The sequence below is a fragment of the Crocodylus siamensis genome, chromosome 3 (genome assembly GCF_052110815.1).
Source record: "Crocodylus siamensis isolate JL-2025a chromosome 3, ASM5211081v1, whole genome shotgun sequence".
Taxonomy (NCBI): Eukaryota; Metazoa; Chordata; order Crocodylia; family Crocodylidae; genus Crocodylus; species Crocodylus siamensis.
The window spans coordinates 75,485,745-75,500,969 of NC_143397.1; the positions used below are offsets into that span (position 1 = coordinate 75,485,745).

A 15,225-nucleotide genomic window follows, 5' to 3' on the forward strand; every position below is an offset into this window, starting at 1 on the left:
CTCCACTACCATTTTGAAGCACGGGGACACTAGTACACAAGATGCTCCAGCGCTTTAATTAGAGCAGCTCCTGGAACTGCTCTAAAGCACACCTCCCACCCCCCAGATCACGTGTAGAAGTGCCCTAAGGTACCACACTCTCCTGCCTTCTACCTAACTTCTGACTAAGATGGTGAACTGCCTGCCTCAGTTCCTTGAAGGAAAGAATGTTATTGGAAAACAGCTTGGCATCTTTGAAGCACACGATATGATGATGTTTCTTTGATTATATTTTTCAGGAGAAAGGTGGGGAGCCTAACATTGACTTCTACATCTAAGTTAATTGCTTCTGCTATCTAAAGAGAAAAAAAATTATTTAGTGGTTACCAAATCATGCTTTACCTTCTGCCCAGGGAACACCTTTGCTGCTGTGGATATAGATACTGCCTCTGGAAGAAAGATGACTTTTGTCAAAGCAAACATTTTAGCTATGAAACAGATTGTATCATTTGGATGGAAGGATGTTCTCTTATAGGCAAAATGATTTTTAATGCCTAGTACCCAGACTCGCATCTTACTACTTAGAACCCAATGACGATTTTGCTACAGCTGAGTTGGGGCAGGGGGCGGGTCTCTCTTGTAAACTCCACTGTGTTCAATACTGCTCACTGCTTTTGTCCTTAAAAGTGTTGTTAGTGTGATGTGCACTGATGTAACAAGTATGCCAAACATGCCAGCAAGACAAAGATTTTGAAAGGTCTTGATTCTAGATGCAGTGAAAAGTTTGAGTAACTACACTGAGAAGGGAATGGATTTACACATAAAGAAATTTTAATTGATACCAATCCATAGTTCTACAGTTGGCAGTAATAATGACAGCCAGCATGGCTTTTGTCATGGGTAGAGTCACGTCTGACTAACCTCATCTCTTTCTATGACCGGGTTACTCACTACCTGGGTGAGAGAGATGAGGTCGACGGCATTTACTTGGACTTTAAGAAGGCCTTTGACTTGGTGTCCCATGAGGCTCTCAAGGTAAAACTAGGAGACTACAGGCTCAACAGTTCAGTGGTCAGATGGGTGGGAAACTGTCTGTGGGATTGGACCTAGGAAGGTGGCTAGGGAGGTTCCCCAGGGTTCGGTACTTGGACCTGTACTTTTCAACATCTACATCAGTGATCTGGATGTGAGGGTGAAAAGCATACTGGCAAAGTTTGCTGATGACACTAAGCTTTAGGGAAGTGCAGGCATGCCTCAGGGTAGGCTGATGATCCAAGCAGACTTAGACAGATTAGTTAAATGAGTGGACCAGAACCAGATGCTGTTCTACACTGAGAAGCATGAAGTATTCCATCTGGGGAGGAAAAATCCATAACTTACTTACAGGCTCGGTGGTGCTACGCTAGCTAGCACCACAGCTGAAAGGGACCTGGGGGTCATAATGGTCAGTGTGATCCTACAGTTAGCAGAGCAAACAATATGCTGGCATGCACCAACCAATACATCTCACACAAAACTAAGGAGGTTATTCTCCCATTCTACTTGGCACTGGTGAGGCCGCAGCTGGAATACTGCATCCAGTTTTGGGTGCCACACTTCAAGAAGGATGTGAAGAAGCTTGAAAGAGTCCAGAGAAGAGCCACACACATAACTTAAGGCCTGAAGAGCAAGTCATATGAAGAAAGGCTGACAGATATGGGACTGTTCAGCCTAGAAAAGAGAAGACCTTGGGGGGATTTGCTTAAAAATATATCAGAGGAGAGCTTCAGGGACCAGGTGAACAAATATATCAGAGGAGAGCTTCAGGGACCAGGTGAACAAGTATTGACCAAAGCGCCCCAGAGGAAAACCAGGAACAACGGTCATAAACTTCTAGAAGAAGGTTTCAGACAGGATATAAGTAAAAACTTCTTTACAGTTTATGTGACCAGACTCTGGAATTGACTCCCAGTTGGGGTGATGCAGGCACCTACCCTGGATAGACTGGATGCACACCTTGCTGGGGTTATTTGATGCCAGCAGTCTTTCCTGCCCAGCAAGGGGGCTGGACCTGATGATCTCACAAGGTCCCTTCCAGCTCTAAACATCTGTGAATCTGTGAATGTCTACTGACTCCAGTGTCATGCTAACAGTGCTAACAAAGTCTGTATTCAGAAGCAGTTATGGAATGAAGTCCTGGAGCCAACAGCCACCTCTAAATACTTAGGGAATTATTGAACTGATTTACAGAATGCACAAGCAAGGATTTTTGTGGTATCTTTTGCCCATTTTTTTGTCTTGAATGGAGTGTCTCTTGAGGAAAATTAGTAAATCTCATGTTTCAATCTTGCTCCTAAAGTTATACAAAATTACTACTGATTTTAAAGGAAACTGCATCAGTTTGAATAAGACCTAATCCACAGTCCAGAAAAATCACCAAGAAATTTTCCATTGAAACTTTCCATTAATCACCAAGAAACTTCCTTCATATACATATGTCCATCCAGCAAATATATACTGTATTTACTCAAATATAAGGTGACCCAGATTAGACGATGACCCCCTAAGATTTAGATTCTATGTATAGAAATCTTAAAAAATGGATATAATTTTCTAGATATAGAAAATGGATATAATTTTCCATATATATTTTTGGAGGTTTGTCATGAATTTGTCCCTCTCCTACTGCTACAGCAGGGAAAATAAATCTGGAGTGGTCAAGTAGCCTTTCTTTCCCCTACAGGCCCTTCTTCCCCACCCCCCATTCCAATGTCAGATGCTGCTTTCTCTGAGCACATAGAAGTAAGAAAGTGAGAAGCAAATTTAAAATAACTGACCTTAAAATAAATATAGCTGTAGTAATTTGTATGTAGTACCCATAGACTTAGTTCATCCAGAATTCATACATTTTTTCTGAAAATGCTGCAAATTTTAGTACAGCTACTCTTAAGTCACACTTTGGCACCTACTTATGTATAGAACAAATGATGCATGATATTAGTCCAAAGCCAAAGGACACATCATTTACCATGTGGTTCATTGAGCTGGGGACCAGCAAAGTGAGCAGCGTGTCAAGCCATGGTGACCGCACAGCTCAGTACTGCTCAGTATGTGTGTGTATTTCAGATATGCCCCCTCAAAAAGGCAACCTGGTCTGGCTTCACCTCATGGAGGGTGGGGCCACACTAATCATATGCACCAGGCTGAGAGAGGGTGTGATGAAGGGACTCTGGGTGAACTGTTTAGGACCCCATTTGGTGATGTCTGCTGCTTAATTAGGGCTGGTGAAAAAACAGGAATAATTGGAAATGGGAAAGAGAGGCACAGCTCAGCTGTGGGAGTGAAGAAGTCAGAATGTATTTAATGTAGTGGCTCACCATGACTTTTGAAAAGAAGTGTTGCTGAGGAGGACTGCACTCAACGGGCACTGCTATATATCTTATTCACTAACCTATTCTTCCCTTCAGAAGTGGAACAGATCCTAGCCAGACCCCAGCTATACAGGGAATAAAGGAGCTTTTCAGTCCTGATATTTCTCAGCTTCTGGCTCCTGTGGGGAACCAGTAGCTGAGCTGAGCTGTGATGGGGAGGGGGGGGCAAGGGGCCTGAGAGCTACCTTGTCCTGGTGCTGCTCAGTTCCCAGCTCCTGGAGGGAGCCAGGAGCCAAGCAGGACCAGGACCAGGGGAGTTCCCCATGCCCTGTGGCTTCCTAGTGTTGGGGCTGAGCCTGGTCAGCATCTACACATGTGTTACTGCACAGTATCTATTCCACAGTTAGTTTACTACCTGTATTTACAGGTAGTAGTTAACTGCACAGTAGCCTAATTTACTGAGCAGTAAATGTACACACATGTAGACAGTGATGCTATACTGTGCATCAGACTAATCTACACAGTAAAGCCTCTTGTGTAGATATACCCGGTGTAACACAATTCCAGAGGTACTTTATCCATCTTTTGGATTGTCTTTTAGAGACAATCTAGGCTGTAATTCAGAGGCTGTTGTGACAAACCAGGTGAGGACAAATCAGTAAAGATAAAATAAGAACTTTTACACAAATCTTGAATTAAAATTGATTCAAATATTTGTTTTCAGATTAACTATTTTTAAATCGTGTAATCCTGGATTTTCTCTTTATCCAGGAGAGACAGTATGCCTATAAGTCTGTTGTGAGTCAGGAATATTCAATTTCCACGACGACAAACCTTGGAATATTTTTAACCTGACTTCCCAAATTGAAGAAATCAAAATCAGAGCCCTGATCCTGGGTACCCCTCCCCCTACATGGTACTGTCTACAGTGAAAGTTGCAGGTCACAGTATCCTTCTGAAGAGCCTCAGCACTTTCCAGGCTCTGCTCTCAACCTGGATAACTATGCATGCCCTCCCTGTCTTGCTCATCACAATTTATAGATTTCAGCATGGACTCTAGGAGACTGGAACTAAGATGCCATCAACTCCAGAAACTGGATATTAAAAAGAGATCATATTAGAAGCAAAACAAAAGGGAGCTAAACACAAATCCTGTGTCAAAAATAAGAGACCCTTATCCTGAAACAAAACTGAAAGGACACTGTGGTGTCTGACAAGCATTTATGCCACTCTAAGTATAGGAACTGAGCCAGAACTGGTAGTGCATTTTACAATTTCCTTATATTATATAGCCTTAAATGGTCTGTTTAATTTCTGGTCAAATAAAGGGATTTGACAACAATTTTTAAACAAGCAGTAGTCATGTAAGACTTTTCAAAGCTGTCTAAAGGTTGTGGACTCCTTTGGGCAATTTTGAACATCTCAGCCTTATATTCTGGTCTAAAAGCTTTAAATGTTAATGGTGTTCCCAACTGCTAATCAAGTATTATCAGTCCACCACAATCACATGTCCTTAAGTGACTGAGACAAACATGCAGATTTAAAATGATGCATTTCAGTCATTTCACTGAAACAGGTTGTAAAAAATATTTCCCAAAGTCTTGAGTCTCACCAGAAGAATATACAACTAGCTTGGGTCTCTTGGACAGCTTCATTACAAAGCACTTATCTACAGTGGGACTTATATTCTCAGAGTATTCATATTGTAATAAGATAAAAATCAACAGGTATGAAAGCAGCAGAACTGGGGCCTTTCTTCATTCAGATATAGGCCACTGCATACAGAATCTGTAATCACAAGCATAATCTGAAAAATCTTGAAACACAAAACTAAGATGGGAATTACAGAAACAAATTAATCTCTTTTTTCTCAGCTTTTGGGACTGAGAGGATTGTAGCACACTGATATATTTCTGCTGAGTTACTTTAGTCTTAGAAATACTAGATGCTATCACTAGGAAATGGGTGAGGTTAGCTCCCACAGGCACAGAGACTGTTCAATTTATATATCTCTGCAGGCAATTATACAAGCTGAAGACTTCATTCCCAGAGAAAAAGGGAAGAAAAAGTAAAATATACTTTTTATTTTAATGGAAGGTGTGACATTGGCCGATAGTCCCTAAATTGCCCATATCAAAGGTTGATTTCTCAAGCAAAGCTGGCACTAAAGAAGAGGACGAGATTTTCCTCCAACAGTGGGCCAGTTCTTGACTTGGCTTTGCTAGCTATCCAGGACACCTAACGGAAAGGCAGGTTATGAGATAAAACATTACTAATGTGCATTAGCATAAGATCACCAGTATCCTAAACTAACAGAGTGAACACTTAGTATTTGTCCCCTCCAAGTACCATCCATCATCAAAGAAGAAATAGTTCAGCTAATATCTGACAGAATGTTTTATCTTGCCATCCAAAACAGTCTCATAAACAGAGGGACTTATAACATTCACTGAGTGACAGCCTGGATTAAACACATTATCCACTGCTCAAATCAAATTTACAGATCTAAGTTTTGAAGAAGCTATGAAAAAGGCAAATAACCACTATCCCTTTTCCCCACACATAAGAAAACCTATTTGCAGCAGCAAGACCAGTGAAAACACTCCTGGCAAGGCCCATTAATCATCCTGGGCAGAAAGAGGATGCACCTGGTTTCACAGTATTCTGGGCCAATGGGCAATATTTCCCTAGCTTTTGCACTGATGTAAGAAGTAGCCAGGCTGCGAAAATACTTCATTTTCAAAAAATGTTCTCTTACACTGTGCTGCCTTTTGAGTGATATCAGATATTGTGTTGCAAAGTGATCTGAAAATGACTATCTAGTGCCCAATACACTAGCTATGGAACAATAGCTAGTACTGGCATCCCTTTGGGGTGCATTCTGTCCTACCTACTGGATATGGACCAGAGTATTATGGCTAGCCTGCACCTGTTACATGACCTTATCCCTATGATTCTTTGTCACTTTTCCAGAGCTGAACTGTGAAATTCTGCAACATCTCAGTGCTCTTTTTCACACAACCTTTAATCAATGACACACATAACATCCATCTGTACCATGTATGGACTAGTCATTTGTTCTTTTTCTCTTCTGGGGTGAGGGTGGTTTTGGATTTTTTTGTTACCAAGCCATCGTGAGATCCTGATTCCACAGCTGCAACTTGCCAGAAAAAGCTATAATTGAAACTTGTTTCTAATGTAATGATGACCTATCCCCTTTTACCTTTGCTTGGACATATGCTCCTTTTACTGCACATAGAAGAATCTAGTACATAGTAAGGGGAAACTCATGCTCTTCATTTAAATGCATACTGGGATGATTAAAACCCTTACTACTCTTTCTGTCCATCCCCACTCAAGAAATCCAGTGTTCTCAGGCTGTCTCAGATCAGGGACTAGATCATTTAAAAGGTATGTCACAGCTTGGATGAAGTGACATATATCTGAGAAATTACATTCTCTTGGTCTAATAGGTAGTCAACTCAATTATCTGATTTGCAAATATAACCCTCACTTAAACATGCTATTATTTGCTTCACAGACCTCCTTGCAAAATGTACCTCATTAGATTCATGCATATCTAGTCTGACATGCAGTTAAATATTTTCTAAATTTGTAAACTAAACAAATGCTGTAATAGCGTTCATATTAACTCTAAAATGTGTCATAGCTCAACTAATAGACCTTAGAGGTAGGAAATTAAATTCAAAATTCACACCATCTTGTAAAAATCATTTTTTGAACTATGAGTATTAAACTGGGTCAATTCAAAATGACAATAACACCAAACCAAATTTTCAAAAGTGGGAGCACTTAGTGCATCCTTAAGTTTATGACTAATGGTAGGGTTGGAGTGGTGTTGTAAGAATTATGCCAGAAGCAAGATCTTCTCTCTCAGACTTGAGGAAGGGCACTCTGTGCCTAAAAGCTTATCCAACATCTCTCCCAACTATACAATTGGTCCAACAAAAACATTACTTAACTGGTGAGTGGAAATCACACTACTATATCATCTTATTTTCCAAACATAACTCCCACAACAGATTTTCAGTTTAAATTTGGCGTGACTACATACTTGTACAATATTGAAAAAATATCCATTCTAGGCTAACTTTTATTTGCAATTCACCAGTTTAAATTAAGAGCAACACTATCAAAGTCAACTCTAGAGTCTTCCTCTTTCTCCGACAGTTTTAAATTCAGAGTAATTCCATTAAGTCGATAAAGCCACTAGATACTTGAAATGATATAACTAAAATCAAAATTTGCCTCCTAGTAATCAATGGTATAGATACTACACTAAATACCTTAAAGTCCGATTCTTCTCTCACTTTCACCATTTTAAACTGACAGCAACTGCACTGCCTTCTACATAGCTGTGGGCAGACTGGAGATATTTGATCTCACTTATTTGATCAATTTAACAGTTAAACAAGTAGTGTTAAAAAGTATAGTCATCTAGGCAGTGGTTCTCTGCTTTTTTAGACTCAAGGTACCCCTCCCTCATTAGACTCAAACCACCCCTCAGAAAATGCCAGCTCTTACCTTCTGGATTACAGAAAAATAACAGAATCACTCTTGCATTTCAAAGAACTCAGAAAGACCACAACACATCAAAATGTTTTTGAGACTACAGTTTCCCATTTAAAATCTCTGGATTTGTCTTGTAAATCATGTATAGATGCCTATATACCTAACAGTGCTTAATAATGAGTGGCACCCCATAGCAGCCTTAAAAGGATCTCATGGCACCCAAGGGTGCCACAGCACCTGGTTGAGAATCACACACAGTAATACTGCATCCTTAATGCTTTTCTTGCAGATCTGGCAATCATCTAATTCATTACATCTTACAACCTTGATGATCTCTTAAGTTCTCATTTCCATCCTCATGTTCTAAGCTACAGTTATATAAAAATCTATATTTTTATCTTCAGCTATAACCAGAAGAGCCATTTGACAGACAGTAGCTGGAAAAAACAAAGTAATCTTAATAAAATGTCTCCATCTAAACAGCACTCACTTTCTAATTTGAGTCTGCAGAAGTAAAGAAACTGAAGCTGAAACCTCAATTTTATATTCAATTAACTTTATATACACTTCATGGCACTCAAGTAAATTATTGCTATTGTTATTTTTAGTGATCACAAAGATGTTTCCTAGCATTCTGCTGAAGAGAAGAGGTGAAATGGATTTGTATGTGGACCCACAGGAAGGCAGTTTTCCTTGAGAACTTTCCTGGAAGCCCTACATTTATCCAATGCCTTCTTATCCCCAACCAGAGCTGACTGTATCTTTGGAAAGCAGACACTCCTCACAAAGAGCATTAGAATCACAAATTAAAGAATCCCATTTTTAAACCCCTTAGCATATAGCCCCTCACAGCTTTGCACACAGAGTATAAGAGCTGTGGACTGCTCACATGGTTTCCCTGCATCTTGCTCATGTTATTCTGCGTGCAGGACATTCAGTCTACATTACCTTGTGCTGGGGAAATCTAATCCCAGTGCACATGGGCATGATGAAGCACTATTTAAATAAAAAAAAAATGGAAGTTTCAACAAATTAATGCATTCTAATCAGCACTGGCCATAAATCAAGTGATAACAAAACTATGCTAGAGCAAAGTTGTTCTTTGAAATAGTGGAATACTCATAGAGCGGTGTAACTATATGCCAAATATGACCATTTCCCCATTGTACAAGACACTATAACTATTGTAGACTGAGCACAGCTTTAGAATCCAACAGTATCTGCGTTATATTTAAGAGTCTAAGATTCACCCTCCCTCCACAAACATATGTACATTTAACAACTAAGCTGGCAGTTCAATATGAGTATCTGTACAGGAAGTTATGACTTATTTTTAACTTTGAACCATGAACATTGAAGAGACCTTTCAGACTTTATATTGTACATTTATTGCACAAAGCAAGTGAGGCTCCCTTTTGAAACACATTGTTAATAATATATATATATATATATATATACACACACACACACACTTTCAACTTGATTTGCAGAATAATTGCTCAATTGTACAATTTATATGAACATGCAATATGTATTTAATGTTATTAATATAGGACATAATGCATATATGAATAATAATTATACATGATTACATTATAGTTGTTTTTTACAACAACATTTGGATAGATCTATTCAGGCCACCAATGCGTAATGATTTTTCTTGGTGGAGTCACTGCCAAAGAGACTAGATTTAGTTTCCATCGGGGGTAAAACTTCAGTTTTAAAAATTGTATGAAGCCAGGATGTATGTATTAGTTTTTTCTTTTCATAGTTTTTCTGATTAATTTTGTAGCGTCACATGTAAAGCAAATTAACCTTACCATTGGGGCTTAAAATACAGATAGGAAACACAGAAGTGAACTATCATTTTTCAATGACAATACTTTCGCAAGTCTGAAAGTATAATGCTAACAAAAGTACTGTAACTATGTAGTGTGTGCCTTTGGTATTCTACTATGCATACAGAGCATAAGGAAAAAGGGACCAATTCTGCAAGGTAATAAGGAATCTTTACTCTTAGCAGTAGTCACTGAGACTTTTCAAATTAAACTTGGATACTGGAAGACAAGTGGGTATTCTGTATAAATTCAGGCTGAGAAACTGAAAAGGAGGTTTTCAATAGTTCAAAAGAATGCATAACTGCAGGCAAATTTTTGTTGTAAAATTCATTTCCCTTTAATAAAATCATAGCTTTTCAAGAGCCAGATTTTGATGTGTGAGAACTCCCACATGAATTGTCCCACTGATTTAAAAAGGGCTACTAACATAAATAGGGGATTGTAGAATCAGGCCTAAATTGAAAAAAGAACCAGTCAAGCTTGACCTGATAAGAAAGGCATTTAAGACTTAAACTTGAGATGTGTGGGCTGCTTTGACCCCAAAGTAGTACAGCAATTTAGTGCATAAAGGGTTTCAGTAAAATCCTTCACCATAAAGAGCTCAGTTCTTTGCCTTATTTCATTAGAGGAGAGAAAAGAAATGGGTCTAAATTTCCAGTACTATTTATTTATATTCAAAGGGCCAAAGCTGTCAATTACTGTGCCTTGAATAAGTGCAAGGGAAGGGAGAATTTGAGCTAGATAGTCCACCTGTCCTTTGTAAACCAAATCCCAATGAAATCAATGTTAGTCTTTCCAATATCTTCAGATTTTGAAGCAGGACTTTAAAGCTAATGAAGAAAAATGAAATAAAAGTATAACATTTTAGAACACAAATGAAATCGGGTATGTTCCTCCCTTGCTGATTGCTCCATACCTCTGCAAAGGTCCTAGTCTCAATACAGGATATTGTGCGAGTGTTAGGAAGGAAAAGGAAATGTAATCTCCCTTTTAAAAATGAAGAGCATGATCCCTCTGACTTCAACGGCAGTTTGGCCACAGACTTTGAAAGCTTGGACCACTTATATAGCAAATCAGAAGAAAAAAGGATGGGATTAAAAATTGTCCATGTAGCTTGTGTTATCATTCGATTTACATATTTAAACTTTTTTCAAGTGAAACTTTACATACCAGTCTTCAAAAAAAAGTTATTTTGGAACCAGAGTAACTTTTTAAAAACACCTGCTAGCTGTTCCCCAAAATAACTTTCAGGGTTTTTTTCAAGACATTAGATCAAATTTTTCATTCAGCTATACCAACAGAACCACAATGGCTGGAAAATAGAAAGGTAACAGAGAGTAACTATTTACCTCTTTGATTTCATGGACATTACTACTATTTTTGAGAAAAACAAAGCTTGAAAGGTTTATAAAATACGATTTGGGATTTTAGAAGTTTCCAACTCAATTCAAAACTGCAGTAGATATTTACTTTAATTAGTTCAGCAATTTTGATGAACCTACACTGGTTTTAAATCTTTCCAAGTTGTTTTAAATATTCATAAGGCTTCTCTCCAAGCCATTCCCCCCTCCCCTGGAAGAAAACGGTCAAAATATAAATATACTGATGTCTCAAACTTCCTTATTTCTGTCTTTTATCAGTCTCAAGCTCAACAGAGGGCTGAGAAAGAGAAGTTGTTACAGTTCCTGTAAAAGTACCCGCTCAAAGTGCTTTTGGGCTGCAACAGTTTCTGACCATTTATCTCAGAGTCTGAGTATGGGGTCTGCTCTAATGGCCACACCACAAAATCAGACCCCAAAGGTCCAGAACATACAAGTCTTCTGTGTATGGCTTGTAGGACACTGCCCAAAATAAAGATTACTAACCGCAAGTATGAATGATCATGTAAATGGCTCCTTAAATGAGGGGAAAAATATAATCTTACAAGTGGTAGTTTTTTTCTTTTAAAAAAAAAATCTACCTATAACTAGTCTAATTAAGGAATATGACATTGGGCTTGATCTTATTCCCAGTGGAGTCAGTACAAGCTGTGCCTAAGAAGCACTGCTAGACTGGGCCCAAAAGATGATGTCACCATGCTCAAGTGTCCTGAAATAACATTGTGTCACTCCTTGTTTGATGCCAGCATAAGGCTCTCTATCAAAGATGTTACCAAAATGTGTGTGTGTGTGTGTGTGTGTGTGTGTGTGTGTGTGTGTGTGTGTGTGTGTGTGTGTGTGTGTGTGTGTGTGTGTGTGTGTGTGTGTGTGTGTGTGTGTATGTATAGTGATTTAGGCCTCTTGTATCTAATATGCTTTGTCACCTCTAACGCTATTCTACAGTCTTTCTTGGAAAAAAAATAAGGAAGTTTGCTAAAAAAAGAAAGAAAACAAATGTAACTAATGACCTTTTGTCAGGCTCCAAGAGAGCGAACTGGCACATTGCAATCACACTGCAATTAAATCACCCCTGCAAGCTCTGAACTTCATTTTGTATGCAGAGAGGACAGACGCACTCATTTGCTCCCATGCTCATTTCATTGCCCAAAGTTTCAAAACAGCTTTTCAAAGTGTTTTGCTTTCAAACCCACAAGCACATTTTCTGTTTTTGTGTGCGCCTTCCTAACCTGCATCTCCTTCTCCATGGATTTCATCTCATGTGGTTCTGGCCTGTTCGCTTGTCCCAATGTAACTACAGCATTCGCTGAATCACCGTAGGGTTTTGATTTGGTCAAAGGATCCCTGTGGATGCTCTCCCTATTATCTTCCCAACATTTTTTTTCCCCAAATGATACCTGAAAAATAATGGGGCGCAAGGTCTGTCGAGACGGTAGGAAGCCTGAAGCTGGCAGAAGGCAGACTTGGAGGATAGATGACTTGGAGGTGTAGCTGACGTGGGGGTGCATCCGTGGCGAAGGGCCAGAATCGGTGTCGCCGCGGAGGGACTTTGGCAAGGCTGGTGGGCGACAGCCACTGAAATGGTGCCTCCAAAGGGAACGAGGGTGCCAAACCCTCTGAGAGGCTTGGAAAGAGAGAGCGGATGCAGTGTTGCCATTGGGGGTCCCTGGTGTGTGGCCAGGACATGAAAAAAACCCCACATTTCTGCAGCTATCTAGTTGGTCTAATAAGACATACCGCCTCTTCCTCAAGTGTTTTGGATGCCTTTCCCTCTAGACAAGCAGCCCACACCCCAGGGCACGGGGAGGGCTGGGCAGGGTCCCATCCTTTCAAGGAGCCCTGGGCGGGGCGGGGAGCGGCACGAATGAACCGGCCCGGGCGCCTGGAGGAGCCCAGGCCCCCCGCGAGCCGCGGGCATGGGTTTGGGTGCAGCGGGGAGCCCGCGCGGCCCCGCCTCAATCCTCCCGGGGTCCCCGCTCCCTGCCTCCCCCTGCCCCGCTCTTACCTGGGCTCGGCTGAGGCGGGCGCGGGGCGAGGCTCCCGCCGCTGCGTCCCGGCCCCGCGCTCAGGGCGCCGGGAGACGCGGCTTCCTCGTTTCGCAGCCGCGGCCACTTCCTCCAGGCGGGCGCAGCTCGCACACTTCCTCCTGGGCACGGTCCGGCCCGGGCCCGGCCTGCGGGAGGGCACAGGGCTGCGGCGCCGGGGGTGGCGGCACCCCGGGGTGCCGCCTGCGTCCTGGGCGCGCCGGGAGAAGCGGGCCAGGGACTCGCGCACGGACCTGCGCGCACACAGGCGCACACCTGCATACACACGGGCACGCAAACATATGCGCACACGCACAAACGCGCATTCGACATATACTTACACACAAACACATACACACACACAAACACACGCACATACGTACACACAAACGCATACATACACACATTTACACACACAGGCACGCACACATGCATACACACAAACACATAGGTACACAGATCTACACACAAACACATACATACACAAACACATGCATTACACATACACGCATGCATGCACATACATACATACGCGCTCGCACACCGCACATATACACACAAACATACAGGCAGTCCTCGACTTACAACATTTCGAGTTACAACGTTTCACACTGACAACATTTATAAATTAACACCCCGTTTCAACTTTCTGATGTCAGTTTTGACTTTACAATGCTTGATCCAACGCCACGCCAGTGAACAAGTTCGCTGCGTCACCCATCTCCCTGGAGAACACCTGTCCAAACTTCCTTGGGCACTTTCTTTAAGAAAGCAGACAAGACTCCAGAAAAACCTGCAGCCAAGTCTCCTGAGAAGACTCCAGTCAAGAGCCTTTCAAAAAGTCCAGCAAAGTCACCTCAGAGAATTCCTCCCAAATCAATTTGATTGCTATTTACAATATAAATACATTAATGTAGCTATATTCTTCATCTATAATTGATCAAGTACAAAATTCTGGGCTATTTTTAGTGAAAATAGGGTATTGGGCCTTGGCTCAGGAACGAATCTCCATTTATAACATTGTTTCATAAGGGAAAAACGGTTCCGAGTTATGTTTCAACTTAAGATGCCGTTTTCAGGAACCAGTTATGTCATAAGTCTGAGGACTGCCTGTACACATACACACACATAAATACACACAGACACATGTATACACACACAGAAATGCACAAAGACATACATCCACACACAGACATATACACATAAGCATACATACAGAGGCATACATCCACACAAACACACAGACAAATGTAAATGCACACACAAAAAACAGACAAGGTTCTTTGGGTAAATCCAATATTTTTTATTAGACCAACTAAAATGGTTGGAAAAAAATCTTCTTTGCAAGCTTTCATGTATAAACACCCTTCCATCAGGCTGAGGAAACTATCCTTAGATCAACACGGCTACAACCTATACCCCTGAAGCACACAAAATACACACAGACACACTTACATATACACAAACATACACACACACATGCAAACATAAACACACATAGACATGTACACATACACAGACACATACACACACACACAAACATAGACATGTACACAAACACATAAACATACACACATAAACACACACACAGAGCAGGTGGACCCAGGATTTAGAAAAGGGTGGAGGGTGTAGATGATGTGGCATGTCATCCCATAGAGCACAACACACTTTTTTCTCTGGTTAAAGAGAAATGAGAAGCTTTGCCAACATGCTAGGTGGCTAGTGCTTAGTTATTCAGCTTAAGATCAAAGCAAAAATTAAAATAAAGATAAGTATCGGAACATGCACTAAATTGCTAGATTATATTTAAATTTGAATAAATACAGAAAGCATACAAGGCAAAACACAGTCAAAATAGAGTGGAATTAGTCCTGCAGCCATTACACTTAAATATACATCTCTCACTTAGATTCATAAAACAAATGCTAGCTTTCTTGAATATCTTGACTGTGCCTTCATGCTTCAGCCAGGCATGTCTACCCCAAAGTTAATATTGCCACCTGAGTTAAAATTTTTAGACAGAGTTAACAACAGTCTGCAGGACTATGAAACAGAAGAGAGACATTCCCAGGAATGGCTAACAGGCACCAAAGCTGCAGAAGAATAGATTGAATAGTGGAACATC

The 15,225-nt window shown here is 40.7% G+C and overlaps 1 protein-coding gene across 7 annotated transcripts in view; it reads right to left on the reverse strand.

Moving 5' to 3' along the window:
* The window catches only part of SYK (spleen associated tyrosine kinase), a 334,582-nt gene that overhangs the window by 74,949 nt on the left and 244,408 nt on the right, over nucleotides 1-15,225 (reverse strand). For 2 of the 7 annotated variants that reach the window (XM_090038536.1, XM_090038529.1), the window contains exon 1: nucleotides 13,082-13,363. The exons of 2 other annotated variants lie outside the window; for them this stretch is intronic. The gene's annotated coding sequence lies outside the window, so the exon portion shown is untranslated. Of the gene's footprint in view, nucleotides 1-381; nucleotides 429-12,305; nucleotides 12,701-13,081; nucleotides 13,364-15,225 lie in introns of those variants that run through there. 3 more of the 7 variants (XM_090038532.1, XM_090038533.1, XM_090038530.1) reach the window with 3 other exon arrangements.